The following is a 16892-nucleotide window of genomic DNA, read 5'->3' on the forward strand; positions in this document are numbered from 1 at the left end:
GAATCCCGACTTATACGAGGGATGCGTTCCAAGACTCCTCACGTAAGTCGAAATTTCGCGTTGTGGAAAAGGGTATATGTAAATTTTTTTTTAACATACCTAATTATTTTAGACACTTGTTAAAACCACTCCAAACTGTTTTAAACCATACCTAAATTATACATTAAAAAAGCTGTTTTAATCAATATAAAATACTGTTACGATGCACAAAATCAGTGATCAGCGGGAAAGAGAGACATAAAATAAACCAGTACGGTACGTACAGGATGTAGTAATAATAAAATGATGTACTATAATATTACTGTGCAGTAGATCCAGTAATTCACTCACACCTAATTGTCGTGCTGCCTTCGACGTATTTTTTAGTTCCTCAAGTACATCGAGAACCTTTAACTTTTCTTTAATTGTCAGAAACTTTCTATTTTTCTTTCAGTCTCCACAAACTTTAGATGAAACAGTGCTCTTAGGTTTCATTATATTTCATCAACTTTCGCATTTAGAATGAAAAAATACGGTAAATGCGGAGAAGTTATTTGTATACCCAAACAAAGCTATGTTCAGAGTAGTACTGTTTGGGAACTTTCGCTGCCAATGATGCTAAAGGGATGAAGGTCCTTTCACGCAAAAAAATATTTTTAGTTGCCAATAGCAAAGCTGATACTTTCACATCAAGAATTCTTTCTGAAAATTTTCGTGTTGCCGGCGATAAATTCGCGTTAGGTCTAAAATTATTTACAGGTGAAAAAATCACGTTGTAGCCATTTCGTGTAAGTCGAATTGTGTAGTAGCGGGAGTCAACTGTATCAATGTATTTTAACTCCATCAGTTATTTTCACCTCAAAAATAATGACATTGATAAGATCTGTCACGGAGGTGAGGATCTTTCCATTAATATAGGCCTAATAGATACATTTTTCATGGATGTTTTTTTTTTCTCAGTTGCTACAATCTGTACATGTTAAGCATATGAAAACATGTTCACTTCTTTTTTTACATTAATTTACATCCATGAAATTCAAGTTCACGGAGGTGAGAAGCCAGAATAACCACACTAAGTTTTTAAAGCAAAATCTATCTTCTTGTTTTTTGACAAAAATCTCATAACTTTATTATGGCTGAAAATAAACAAGGGAGCTCCCTAGTATCATGGAAAATAAAATTTGATGTCATTACTGCCACTTGTTAATGAGGAATGGCAGTTTGCGTTTAGGTAATGGAGGTGAGATTTTATTGTGTGACATGACTCCTTGTCCTTTTAAAACAAACTAAAACACAATATTAAAAACTTAAATATACTTAAACAATAACTATTTGAGAAAATTGTGAAAGGAATAATAAATAAATAAGTATATACCTTTAATTAAACAAGTTATTAAGCAACTTAAACAGTCACACAAGGTGCGTGACATGCCACGGAGGTGAGAATTCACATGTTGTGATAAAAATTATTATTAAAAAGTTGTTGGCAGGTTTAAATAGATATTGTAACGGATTCGGTGCGACTTCCACTTTCTTGAAATGAAGACACAGTTCTTGATAAAAACACAGGAAATTTATTTACACTATGTACAGGAAAGATCTTCAACAACTTCTAAATTATTCATCAGCAATTAAGCAATTATCACACAACACCGTAAACTCAACGTTTACACACGTATTTACTTCCAAATACGAAAACAACACAGCGAAATGCCTCGCTATCAACAGAGCAAAGATCTCCTCTGTTCGAAATATCAATCGAAACTAAACTGTTTATCCATCGCTAACGGCTTAAATACACCGAAAAGAATTTTCTCAAATATTCCACACGCTTCTCGAAATGCGTTGTCCGTTATCAACTTTTATCAATGAACAAAAAGGGAATAGGGGTCGTATATTTTAGCCATATGAAAAAGGGGTTGTATATTCATTACGGGAAACTATTTACAGGTTACGTTCCTACAATAATTACTATTTACAGAATTTGTAACATTGCCCCCTTCCCAAGGACTGCACGTCCCGGGCAGTACAATCCCCAGAAAGGGTGCCAAACTTCTATAACAAGTTTACAAATATACACATTAATTAATAACTAACAGATACAAAAAAAACACAATAATAACAAGAAATATTACTAAACATTAAAAGCAAAAATTATCTACAACTTTTATGTTATCAACCACGGTTGTTTACGTAATACTCATGAACTATGGCCATAGTATGGGGCTAACCGATCATAATGTACAACCCTAGGTTTTGCATTAGGTGATTTTTGGATCCTCACTACGACGTCATTTAGTCGGTTAACGACTTTGTAGGGTCCATCCCAATGCGACTGCAATTTGGGTGAAAGACCTTTCCGTCGGATGGGATTCCATAACCAAACCTTGTCGCCTTCGTTGAATTCATGTCCAGTAGACCTTGTGTCGTATCTGGTCTTCATCTTCTCCGCCGCGATGTTGATTCGCTCTCGTGCGAAGTTATGAACGTCTTCCAACCGGGCCTGGAGATCCTGGATGTACTCTTCAGGCGATGAAGGCGCATCCGGAGGACGACCGAAGACGAGATCACAAGGTAGCCGAAGCTCTCGTCCGAAGAGCATCTGAGATGGGGCAAATCCGGTAGTCTCGTGGACAGCACTGCGGTAGGCCAGCAGGAACAAAGGTAGCTTCTTGTCCCAATCCTGTTGATTTCTGGATACCATAAGCGAGAGATTATTTAGGATTGTGCGGTTAAATCTCTCCACCATGCCGTCCGATTGTGGGTGTAGTGGTGTTGTCCTAGTTTTCTCAATTCCGAAAATTTGACATAGGCCCTTAAACACAGCAGAGATGAAATTCCTCCCTTGATCGGAATGAATCTGCAAAGGTGTTCCGTATCTCGAGATCCAATGTTGGACTAGAGTCTCTGCTACGGAGGTAGCCTCTTGATCTGGAATGGGATATGCTTCCGGCCATTTGGTGAAGTAGTCGATGGAAACAAGAATGTATTTGTTCCCATCAGCAGTTCTTGGAAGAGGACCCAGGATGTCAATCCCAATTCGTTCGAACGGAGCTCCAACGTTGTACAGATGTAGCTTCCCTCTGCTTCTCTTCTTCGGTCCTTTACGAGCAGCACAGGCGTCACAAGAATGGCACCACTTCTCCACGTCATCCTTCGCCTTGCTCCAGAAGAAGCGCTCCCGAACTTTATTGAGGGTTTTCAAGACACCAAAATGTCCTCCAGTCGCACTACTCTGTATTTCTTTCAGAACATCTGAAATCCTGGATCGAGGAAGTAGTAACTGCCACCTAGATGTCTTGCCGTCGTCAGATTCCCATTTCCGGTGTAGCACGCCGTTCCGTAAATGGAGTGAGTTCCATAAAGCCCAGTATCTTTTTGTTGCAGGACTGAAGATGGAAACGTCCTGCCAGCTAGGGCGTCGACTGTCACTTTCCATGAACTCTAAAATTGGTTTTATGTCGGGGTCTTCAAGTTGATCTTTTCGAACTTGGTCATCACTCCATGGATCAGGTTCTGATGATGTTGGAGTCACTGTCACCTGATAGGCGGTAGGGCTAGTCGTTCCAAACTGTTTCTCGATTCGGGAACAATAGTGGCAGTTCTCAGAACAGGGTCTCCTTGATAAAGCGTCAGCATTACCGTGAGATAACCCTTTTCGATGCTTGATCTCCATGTCATATTCCTGGAGCCGCTGTATCCATCTGGCTATCTGGCCTTCCGGATTTTTGAAGTTCAAAAGCCAAGTTAATGAGGCATGATCTGTCCGAAGCAGAAACTTTCGGCCGTAGAGGTAATGATGGAAGTGTTCTACAGCTTTCACTATGGCCAGTAACTCCTTTCTGGTGACGCAGTAATTTCGCTCCGACTTTGATAAGCATTTGCTCCAGTAAGCGATGACATGTTCATTTCCGTCAATTTCTTGGGATAAAACAGCTCCAATTCCCTCGTTGCTCGCATCAGTGTCCAGGATGAAGGATTTTTCAGGCGGAGGATAGGCGAGGATAGGCGTTGATGTTAAAGCCTCCTTCAGTCGTAGAAATGCATCTTCGCATTCTTTGGACCATTCAAACTTTTGCTTGCTCTCCGTCAGCTTATGCAAAGGTCGTGCAATGTTGGAAAAACCCTTCACAAACTTCCTGTAGTACGTGCAGAGCCCCAGGAAACTTCGCAACTGATGGATGTTTTCGGGACGACTCCAACTCCTGACCACAGATACCTTCTCTGGATCGGTTTGTACACCCTCAGAAGAGATGATGTGACCAAGGTAGTTCACTTCCCGGCGGAACAAATTACATTTGGACGGGCTTAACTTCAGATTGGCTTCCTTAAGCTTTTGCAGCACCTTCCTAAGATTTGCCAGATGTTCTTCGAAGCTGCGTCCCACGATGATGATATCGTCTAAGTAGACCAGACAGGATTCGTAAGAAAGTCCTCTTAACACTGTCTCCATAAGACGCTCGAACGTAGCTGGTGCATTGCAGAGGCCGAAGGGCATCACTTTAAACTGCCATAAGCCTTGTCCAGTTGTAAACGCTGTCTTCTCCCGGTCATCAGGGTGTATCTCAACCTGCCAGTAGCCGCTCTTCAAGTCCAGGGTCGAAAACCACTTGTGTCCGGACAGAGTGTCCAAGGTGTCGTCTATCCGTGGAAGAGGGTAACTGTCTTTCTTGGTGATTTCATTCAGCCGTCGGTAATCGACACAAAATCTGGTGGAGCCATCTTTCTTTCGGACTAAGACGATGGGGGAAGCCCAAGGACTGGATAATGGTTCGATGACATCATTCTCCTTCATCTCTTTCAGGAGGGTCTCAACTTCTTCCTTCTTGGCGAATGGTAGTCGTCTTGGATGCTGCTTAATAGGGGGGTGTTCTCCAGTGTAAATCCTATGCTGCGTTAAATTCGTACGGCCGACATCCTCCGATGCTGATGAAAACAGATGCTTGAAGTCATCCACCAATTGTTCCGCAGCAGTTCTTTGATCTTTCGATAATGCCGCACTCCCAATTAACTTCGATGTCAAGGACTCGGAAGACACAGTCTCGGGGGAATTGATTCTTCTAATGATGCAGTTTACTGGAGTACAAGTTGCCAACACTTCACCTTTTCGGATATTCCTTGGCCTTTCACTCACGTTGGCGACTCTCACAGGAATTACATCCTTGGAAAGGTCCACAAGCGTAGATGCTACCAGCACTCCTTTTAGGTTATTGCTTAGGTTAGGGTATTCAATGAGTCCAAATCGAAAACTGTTGCTTTCTTCAAGGGAGCCAGGTATTAATGATTCTGACCTTGAGGGAATCGATAAATCTGTTTGGGCTATTATTTGATGAGCGGATTTGACATCACTTTCTGCAGGGAAAACGGCTATGTCTTCTCTCATCGAGTGCAGCTCATTAGTCTTGAAGTCGAGAGTGAAGTCATATTTCTTCAAAAAGTCCAATCCGAGAATGAAGGGGTCCGTGATGTTAGCGACGAATGCCGTATGATGGTAGGTGGCATTCCCAAACACTATTTCCAAGTCCACTTTACCGTCAATCTCGATCTTGTCACCTGTCACAGTCTGGAGACTTACGCGTGGCGATGTCCACAGCAGTTTCAATCCAAATTCACGAGCCACATCTGTCCTAATGATTGTCACATTGGCTCCAGTGTCAACAATCAGTCTGCAGGGGTTCCCATTTACATGTGCGTAAATGAAAAGTCCATCACTGCCACTACTAGAAGAGGAAATCTGCAGAGCTCTAGTGGTGGTGATTTCCTTCCCTCGCGTAGCTTGGCGAGCCGGACAACTCCTTCGCAGGTGTCCTTCACTACCGCATTTCCAGCACTTCTGCTCTTGTTTCTTTTGGGCTGTTATGCTGCTCAGATGTCTTGTCAAGTCACCGAGTTGTCTCTCAAGTTCAGCGAGGTGGGACGTCCTGGAATCAGACTCATCAGCTTCCTGAGTCCGGATTAGATGGCGATCCACACGGGTTGCTTCTTGGGCGGCCTCGTATCTCATCGCATACACAACGGCAGAATTCAGGTCTTTGACATCCGCCATCCGTAGAGCTTTCTGGATTTCCGGATCTCGAACCCCGTCGATGTAGTAGTTGAGTGCCAGGTTGTCTCGAACATCCGCAGGGCAGTCGTAAAAAGCAAGATGAGACAGTCTCTCGATGTCCGCCGCAAGCTCTTGCAGGGTTTCCCCAGTTTTCTGGAAACGGGACTTCAACTGGAGTCGGCTGAAATCTTTCTGGCACTTCTCACCGAAGCGAAGCTCCAACGCAGCTGTGAGGGCGGCGAAATCCAGGCGCTGGCTGTCCGAAGGGTCTGGAGAATGTCCGCTGCGTCACCTCTCAGGGATGCTGCAAGATGACAGGCCTTGGTAGCAGAGTCCCATCCGTTCGCTTCCGCCACTATCGTGAATTGAGTTTTGTAAACCTGCCACGAAGTTTTCCCATCAAATGTGGCAAGTTTAATGGACGGTCGAGCAACCGATGTGGGAGCGCCAAACTGTACAGAGCTGCTTTCCGCGGTCGCCAATCTCCTTTCCACGTCTTAAAGATCTCTTCTTAAATAGATGAAATCTTCTATCTTCATCTTCAAATTTATTTTCTACAGCATTGAATCGGCTTTCAACGGTATTAAATTTTTCTTCAATAGCATCAACTCGATGCTCTATGTCATTAAATTTATTTTCCATCACAGTCTTTACCGAAATAAGGTCGTTTTTAATTTCTTCTTGGTTAGACGTTAAGTCCTTTTTCAGCACCGTTAAATCGCTTTTTAACTGGTCTTGATTTGCCAACATACTTGCAGTCAGATCACTTTTTAATTGGTCTTGATTAGCCGCCAATTCATTTTTAACAGAGTTGATTGCATCAAGCAGTTGTTTTAATTGTTCATCCATTGCGCGAGTAATCACCATAAAATTAAAGTCCAAATTCAAAAAGTTTTTATGAAAAAATGTCCAAAGTCACACTTACTGCAAGAAAGTCCTGAAGTGGCCCCACGTTGGGCGCCAAATTGTAACGGATTCGGTGCGACTTCCACTTTTCTTGAAATGAAGACACAGTTCTTGATAAAAACACAGGAAATTTATTTACACTATGTACAGGAAAGATCTTCAACAACTGCTAAATTATTCATCAGCAATTAAGCAATTATCACACAACACCGTAAACTCAACGTTTACACACGTATTTACTTCCAAATACGAAAACAACACAGCGAAATGCCTCGCTATCAACAGAGCAAAGATCTCCTCTGTTCGAAATATCAATCGAAACTAAACTGTTTATCCATCGCTAACGGCTTAAATACACCGAAAAGAATTTTCTCAAATATTCCACACGCTTCTCGAAATGCGTTGTCCGTTATCAACTTTTATCAATGAACAAAAAGGGAATAGGGGGTCGTATATTTTAGCCATATGAAAAAGGGGTTGTATATTCATTACGGGAAACTATTTACAGGTTACGTTCCTACAATAATTACTATTTACAGAATTTGTAACAATATCTTTTTGATGAAATAAAAAAATCATTGTTAAATGCATTGTTCCTTAAAGTTTTTACTGTAAAAGGCATGTGACAGAAAAGTTACACTTTTTGAGGAATGACCCTTAAACGTCTTGACCGGGATTCAAACCAGGGTCCAATGCTTTTGCAGCTTAGTGCTATGCCGATTGAGCCCTTATTAGTCAGGTTGTGAGGAGCGGCATTATTATATGTATACGAAAAAACGATTTTTTTTTTCTTAAGAACGAAGAAGATGATGCATAGTGACACAAATGAATGTAATTTTATGTAAATAAATGAATGATAAACTCAACTTATGATATTCTGAAGTGATTTATGAGTTGTAAAAAATTGTTGGCAGGTTTAAGTAGATATATTTTTGAAGAAATTAAAATTCATTGTTAAATGAATTCTTCTTTAAAGTTTTTACTGTAAAAGGCGTGTGACCGAAAAGTTACTTTTTGAATAATGACCCATATATTTTTTCACTTTCCTAGCTTTTGGCAATATTTTAAGCTATATTAAGCCTTCTTTCACCCTTGCACTCTTTTTAATATTCAACGGATGTCAGATGAGAAAGACAAGAAATCCAACTTATGAATTACCTGTTCTTCCTTTCTGGGAAAATGGGCAGCTTTGAACATTTTAAACTTAGAATTTAATTTATTTTACCCCTCTAAATTTAATGCAGTATATGTTAAAAAATCATTTGCAAAAAAAAGGTCAATAGCAAAATGTATTTACATCAATAAATATAGTTCCTTTATCACCCTCTTGATCATCTTCTTCTGCATAAAAGTTTGTTTTGTCTGTAACTAGTAGATACTCTAGTCCACGGGCAAACAGAATTTACAACATCATTGTCCCGGATAATGGCGCAGATATTTGCCGTGATTGGTGTGACTTTTCCTGAGCAAAAATATAAAAAAAAAACATAAATCCAAGTTTATTACCTGTCAAAAAAGGCATTGTAGGTAAAATAATTCACTCCATAACTGTAATATTTCTTTCCAAATTACTGTGAAAGCACTTATTTTTGCGAGCCGTAGTTTTTGCAAAAGTGAAGATGTCAGTGAGTTTGCTAATTTTATATGAACATCGCCGAAATTTGAAATACCTGCGAAATTTTTTTAGATTTTGACGAGTTCAAGAAAATGAAAGTTTTTTCAAAAATAAATGCTTTTACAGTATTAAATTCCATATTAAACAATTTTAATGTTTTAAGAAAAAAAAAAGTCATTGTGTAACTTGCAAAAAAATGCATTTCAACTCCACATGGAATATAATACATGCATACTTATTATATTAGTTATTAGTTATTAATTTTCTCTAATTCAAGGACAGTTAATAAAAAATACCATTACTACAGTAACCAACCATATTAATATGCATCCATAATAATACTATAAACAGTTCGTGATACAACTTCAAACTTTCTTGAAATGATGACACAGTTCTTGAGAAAACACAGGAGATTTATTTACACTATGTACAGGAAAGAACGTTAACAACAGCTAAATTCACCATAGCAATTAGGCAAACATCAATTAACACTGTTTACTCAATGATGACACACATATTTACATCCAAATACCCAAAACAACACAGCGAAATGCCTTGCAATAAACAGAGCTAATACACTCTCAGTACAACTTCTCAATCGAGACTGACTTTTTATCATGCGGCACGGCTATTTATAGATATCGAAAGAGAGCTTCTCAACTATTCCAGGAAATCCTACACCGTCCTACAAATTTCTTATTTCTTTCCATTCACAAATCTTATCATTCAAAAATGAGGGGACCGTATACTTTAGCCGAATGTACGGGGGCTGTATATTCATTACAAGAAACTATTTACAGGTTACCTTACTACAATAATTTTAGACAAAAGATAATTTAATAAACGCCAAATTTAGCTGGATTACGACAAATTAATCACAAAAATAATTACTATTTACAGAATTTGTAACAATACTTTTTTGAACTACATGCAACAAATGCATTGTCAATGCATTAACACAGACTAATAACTAATGCATTAACCATCAATCTTAGAAAATTCAAGAATAATTGGGACTACATACCCACACAGCAGTCATATTTATACTCATCCCTGGTAGTTGCCACATTTTTGGACTTTAAATGCTCAATGACATTATCAATTTTTACCTTCCATTCACCAGAAGAATCTGAGGCATTTTCATCCTAAAAAGGCGTTAATGAATTAAAATGAATAATGAAAAAGTAAGTTTAATAACTTCAGGTCTCAAATAAAAACAGAATATATAAGTAAAAAATCTTGCATTCGAGAGAAAAATTGTATTCTTGAAAAATAGGATGTTCAATGTTTTAAGAAATAAATGCAAAACTGACAAACAGCAACAGGTTTTGGGCCCAACTAAGGTGATCCTAGTCAATTTCTTAATCCCTAATGAAGATCAAGAGCCTTATACAAATACAAAAGTGAGGACCAGCAACAGGCTCTGGGCCCAGCTAGACTGGTCCTAGTCAATTTACAATCCCCAGTGAAGATCAATGGCCCTCTTAAAATTATCTACTCCCGCGCTCATTACCACCTCTTCCGGTAAGCTGTTCCAAGGTTCCACTACCCTGCTAAAATAATAATTTTTCCTAATACCCATGTTAGCCTGAGATTTAAATAGCTTAAAACAATGGCCCCTTGTCCTGTTTTCGGTGCTAAACTTCAGCCCCGTAACATCTTTCATTTTAATAAATTTAAACAGCTGAATCATGTAAGCCTGGAATCATAGTCTAAATGAGAAAGTTCATTTATTAGCCTTGTAGCCCGCCTTTGAACCCTTTCCAACAAATTAATCTCCTTCTTAAGATAAGGAGACCAAAACTGAACAGCATACTCCAAATGAGGTTTTACCAAACTTCTTTATAAGGGCAGAAGAACTTCTTTAGATTTGTTGCCTTCTTACAACTATTCAACTAATTGCAAATAACAGCTGCTTTTGGTAAACTATTTCAAATGCCTACAACCCCGTTGAAGTAGTTAATTTACCTGACTTCAAGATTAGCTTGGGATTTGTAAAGCTTAAAATAATGATTCTTGATTTTACAATCTGTGCAGAAATTCAGCCCACACATGTCACAATTTTAATGAACTAGAAATTAGAAAGCTCATTTATTAGCCATTCCAATAAGTTAATATTTAAAATAAGAAGACCAAAACTGAACAACAATAAATAAGTTTAATATTTGAAATTCTTTTTTTTCAACCCCAAGATTTTGATTTTTTTTTCCATGACAAAACAAAATTATAATTAAAATAATATGATTCACTTAATCTTTTCAATTACAATTGAAAAATATGTTGCTTCATTCGTTGAAATTTTTTAAACCAATTTTATAACCAAAATAAAATTAAAAACAAGTTTTTAATTTTAATTCTTACCATATTTTTTTCAGTCATTGTAAGACTATTCAACGCATCAACCAACTTCAATTTCAGTTCTTTCAAAGCATCTTCACACTTCTGAAGCTTTAACAGAGGCACGTCATACCTTCCTTGGAATTCCTACAGTCCAAAAAATACATATATATTAAAGTTACATAGTGCTTCACATTTCCAAACATTAGATAAATACTAAGATTGCCTCCTGTTAATGTTTTGTTTTGCTAAGACTCACTTTTGCAGTGTCACAGCAAAAGTCAGTCATAGCAAAACAAAACATCAGAGGCTTGAAAAATCTTACGACCAAATGGCACGACCTTGAAGGTCACGGATTTGGACAAAATTCTATATATATGTTCATTCCCACTAGATATGAGTCTAGGAAAAGTGGTTTGACTGCATAGGCCCTAGTTTCTCTGCAACGAGGATCCAAAGTTGCTAGTTTGACCCCAGAAATGCAATGGCGTTTCCATTGGAATTTCTTAACTCGACGATATGTTCGATCTCCCAACATCTTTTTCTTCTTTTGTTAGTAAATTGAGTATAAGGGAGGACGCGTATTTATTTATGGGCATGATCTAATTAGTTGAAAAGTCGAAACAATCTTGTATTTTCGTTCTTATGTGTGCCATGTGCAATAAATCAGAGTGTTTTCTCTTCTCCCATTTTTTGTTTATCATTGTGGAATATCTTTGATAGCAGACGATAAATATCCAGTTAAAGTAAATGTTTTTCTTAGCAAACGATAAATACTTCTTACTAGCAGATAATTATTATAAAACGAAAATAATTAGTTTAATTTGCAAAGGATAAATATCCTGTAACTATTATTTTGGCATTCAAGTTATTGAAATTAAAAGTAGTGTCCAATTTAAATATAAGAACCATTTATTAAAAATTGGTATTCCCCGTATTTAATTCAAAGATAAGTGCATGGAAATGTCTCATACTGAAGTAATATAGCAGAAAAAGGGGTAAAAATGGGAATTTTAAAGGAAACTCCATTGCATTTATGGGTCCAAATTATCAACTTTGGACCCCCGTTGCAGCCGAAATAGGACCTATGCAGTCAAATCGCTTTACCTGGGCTCATACCTAGTGGGAATTGACCTATATCTAGGATTTTGTCTAAATCCGTGACCCTCAAGGTCGTGCCGTTTGGTAGTTAGTATAAAATGTAATTCATAGAAAAATAGTCAAAACAGAATTTCATCTGATTTCTACAAAATGGAAACAATGCAAATTGTGAAATACTTGTGAAGCAATTTAAGTGAGTGTATTATTACACTTTGTAGTGATTAAACAGAAAGAAAAATCTTAAGATGATTAAGAGTATGTTTCAATTTTTTTACAATCATCAGTTCAGTATTACGAATTATGTATTGAGCATAAAAATGAATTTCAAAATAGATCATTAAGATTTTTTTAACCACAGACAATTAAATCCCTCCACTTATCAGGGTGAAAAAATAAGAAAAATAGTTCTGAATTAGAATACTAATCTTTAAACTAAATTGATTACAATAGGAACTGTTGTAAGGGAGAAGGAGAGGAAACTATTTAATGATACACACAAAAATTTTTAAAATGTCACGCACTAAAAACTAAATTAAAACTTTGATCAGAAATTTAATAGCAACATAGTCAAATATCTAAAGCTCAACAGCCCTTCAAAAATACAGTGGGTCGCCAAATTATTAGGGACACTTCTCAAATTCTCTTATTTTCAAGTTTAGGCTCACTTTTTCAAGAAAGAAACCATGAACGACATTTTTTTTTTTTTTTTTCAATTTCTGAATTGTTGATGGCATTATTATTTTTTTTAGAAGTGGCAACACTACCAGTCCACATCATTTTCCAAATATTTGAAATTATTCTAGTTTTAGTCTCTAATGAGAAAAACCTTCTGTGTTGTCATGAGGTTATGTTAGGTATTCTAGATTTATTTCTTCGAAAGTTATGGTGTCTTCTATAGTTAATATGTAATTAACACTTATTAATAAAGCAATGTTACTACAGTTTGCAATAAAATCTCAATATTTATTTATCGTGTTGATTGATATTGTAAAAAACTTTTTTTTTTAAAGAATGAACAAGGCTTTAAACATGTTCCTTCGAAAGTGTAGGGAAATACAAGCATTGTTACTTCCCTCCACACACATACTCAGAGAGTTATCTTTACTAATAATAAAGCTCAAAGTCTCTCTGTTAGGATGTCTGGATCTCTGTGACGCACATAGCGACTAGACCGTAAGGCCGATTTTCATGAAATTTGGCACAAAGTTACTTTGTAGCATGGGGGTGTACACCTCAAAGCGATTTTTCGAAAATTCGATTTTTTTTTTTTCCATTCCAATTTATAGAACTTTTTTCCAAGCAAAATGATCATAAGATGGACGAGTAAATTACCAATTTATCATAACCTGGAACCGTAACATGGGCAAGCCAATAGGCAAGAAATGCACCATACATTATTTGTAAATATACAGGCAAACCAAAAGACCTTTTAAGTTTCTACTACAGGCAAAGTCATGCGGCATTAATTGCAAATATAGCAGGTGTTTTAAGGCCAATAGTTGGATGTATCAAAATTAAAACTGCTCAAAACAGGCCACTGGAAGTGGATCACTTAGGAAAATGTGGCAGAAAACACATCATCAGTGCTGGAACCGGACATAGATAGTGATATTTCCCTCATAAATCGCAAAAGGAGTGTAGTCTGTCTTACTTATGAATGAACAGGGCATTGAAATTTCCACCAGGACTGTCCGGAGGTGATGGCTTGAAGAGAAAAAAAAAACCCACGCCACACCGAGGCTGAGAAAAAGCTCATACAGTTGGCAAAACAATCATAATAATGACTGTTGATGACCGACATCGTGTAAGTACTATTTGTAAGTAGTGTTATTAACAAATAATGTTATTATTTTGATTGGTTTAATGTTTTATAGACATGCTTTTCCGACGACTCCACCTTTAGCATTTTGGTTGAAAAAAGTTTCTTTTAGCACTGCCCCCAGGCAGCATGTGACGCCACCTGGAGAAGCTATTCCATTAAGAATATTTTTTAGAGAGTGTTAAATATCTGATAAAGCACATATCCCTGATTGTATGCCGGTACAAGGAGCAGTGAAGCATTTTCTGTCACATTTGTCAATGCAATCTGCTTTCAGTAATTTGTTTTGATCAATTTTAAGCTTTTGTGCACGCAACTACTGACTTAGAAACACCTGTTAAATTTGCAATAGCTTTCTAGAAATGTAAGGTGGGGAGTAGCAATGCTTTTTTTCCATACATTTTCTAGGGGATGTGTCTGAAGCCTTGCCCATTCTTAAAAATATATATATATATATATATATATATATATTAATTAATTAGAATTCTAAAATTTTGAATTCAAATTATGTGTTTCATAATCACAAACTGCGGCAGGACCCTACTCATTGGAGTTATTGTTTTTAGAAACGGCTCCTGCCCCCCCCCCCCCCCCAAGCCTGCCCCTCCTCCTGTGCGGTTCCATGTGCATAGTTACGTATGTAAGTGTGTAGGCTATAGGTTTGTGTGTGTGCACGTAGGCATGTGTGAGTGTATATGTGTGAAGTTGTGCGTGTAGGACATGGACGCCTCCGACCAGGAGAAGCGGATAGCTCAGGACCGGAGCAGCCGCTCCGCCTGCACAGGCTGGTGGGCGGTGGTGCTGCTGAGGCCCCTGGTTCAAGCTGAAAAAGGAACCAGACGCCAAAGACTGTCAAGTGAGGACAATAAGCAATTGTGATTGCTCAAAAAAAAGTTTTGAAAATATCAAACAATAATCTAAATCAAACATTGAAAAATGTAGCAACATTGCTTTATTAATAAGTGTTACTTACGTATTAACTATAGCAGACACCAAAACTTTTGAAGAAATAATTCTAGAATATTTAAAACAACCTTGCGACAACACAGCAGTTTTTTTCACTACAGACTAAAACTGGAATAACCTCAAATATTTGTAAACTGATGCAGTCTGGTATTGTTGCCACTTCTATTAAACAATAATAACGATACCAGCTGCTATGCAGAGCAAAAAAAAAATTTGTTCGGAGTTTATTTCTTTTAAAAAAAATTAGTGTAAACTTGAAAATACGAGAATTTGAGTAGTGTCCCTAATAATTTGGCCACCCACTGTACTGCATAAAAACAATTTAAAGAACATACCTTTATTGATTTTCGAACCTCCTTCAGCAACAGTTGAAACTTTTGCTCAACATTCTAAAAATATACAATGTATGTGAGACCAACATGATTAAAGTTTAAAGGCGAAATACTTATCATCAAAACACTTAATATTAGATGTCAGTAACTACATATCATAATATTAAAGGCTGAAATTTATCAACGGCATTTAATGTTAGTTTAATCCACATATTAAAGAACAGATAGTTGAATATGAAAATTTATGCACGCCATTAGTCTTTTGTTTTCTGGAGGTCACAATAAAAATCAATACATTTTTATGGAATAAATGTAATGAAAACAATTAACACAAGAAAACAAGGATGGCAATTGCAGTGAAATTCTTCTAATCTGGACTTTTATTATTTGCAAGAAGTTGGGAATGAACCAGTAACACAATGCTTTTGCAAGAGAATCCTTTATTTCTTACTTTTCAGAAACTTGTTTCAGAAACTCTTCTAACTTTTGAAAATCGAAGAAATAATTTTAATAACTACATGTTTTAGCTTGTAAAAAAACAGAAAGGAAAAAGGAAATTTAAAAACTGAAGTATATATAAATTTTCATAAATTAATGTTTTGTTATATTTATTTGACAGTATAAAAAAATTTCTTATTTTATTGTATTGGAGTACAATACTATGTTTCAGTCAGTTTTAAAATCATTTACGTATTTATAGACTCATTTTTAGCCTACTTTCTCAGTAAAAGTCAAAAGCATGAAAGAAGGCTTAGTGCATCTGTAAAATATCACAAAAAAAAAGTCAAAAAAAAAAGTAATAATAACTTGATTAAATATTGAAAAATTAAAAATTGGAAAGTATGGTATTGAGATGGGGGAAAATGTCTGTCAGTCTGTCTGTCTGTGCCTGCATCCCCCCCCCCCCAATAACTTTTGAGTGAATAGTCCGATTCGAAAACATTTTTTTTGCTCGAAAGATCTCAGCGAGCACACCACATTCCTATATTTCACTTTTTGATTTGAACTATTTTCATTCAATTTTGAACAGTTCAAAAAAACTTAACATTAGCACCTATGGGGAAATTCAAGGCAATTCCGAGCTTATAGGTGAATTTGCTTCAAAAACTTGGTAGGAAATAGCTTTTGATGAAAAAACATGTATATAAAATATCTTTTTGATTTGAACAATTTTCTGTTCAAATTTGAACAGTTCAAATCCCTTAACATTAATGCCTATGAGGAAACTGAAAGTCAATGTAGATTCCGCACTTAAAAGTGGATTTACTTCAAACAAATTTTGTTGGAAATAGCTCTTGACGACAAACTCCCGACTCCGAGAATTTTGGGGCACCTGAATCCAACTCCCCGACTTCGACTCTGACTTTGCATTTTTACATGGAGGAAAAATGACGGACTGATTCTTGGATAATCGACTCCGACTCCACAAACATTGGCAGAAATGCGTACTCTAAGCAAAATGACTGATTCCAACTCCAAGTATTTGAACTAATTACCTTTAACTCCCGAATCTGACTCTTTTATCCCAAAATGGGATTGACTCCAACTCTGCAGCCATGGCTTTAACTGTGAAATAATTATTGTTAATATGACTTGTTTTTATTTTCACTATAAAGTTTTTATTTATGTATTCAGTTTTCGGCGAATAAACTCAAAGTCCTTTATATTTCTACATTAAGATATGCACAAATGATTTTTTTTCGTCATTGAAATTTTTTTTTTTTTAAGTTGGACATTTTATTGTTTTTATTTGTTTTGGAAAGTACATTAATGCCTTTAAAAAACTATTTT

At 36.7% G+C, this 16892-nt stretch overlaps 1 protein-coding gene across 1 annotated transcript in view; it reads right to left on the bottom strand.

The window, feature by feature from the left end:
• Positions 1-16892, bottom strand: part of LOC129219768 (alanine--tRNA ligase, cytoplasmic-like) — a 116168-nt gene that overhangs the window by 45569 nt on the left and 53707 nt on the right. The gene's annotated exons all lie outside the window — the stretch shown is intronic.

This window comes from Uloborus diversus, chromosome 4, assembly GCF_026930045.1.
Source record: "Uloborus diversus isolate 005 chromosome 4, Udiv.v.3.1, whole genome shotgun sequence".
NCBI classification, from domain to species: Eukaryota; Metazoa; Arthropoda; class Arachnida; order Araneae; family Uloboridae; genus Uloborus; species Uloborus diversus.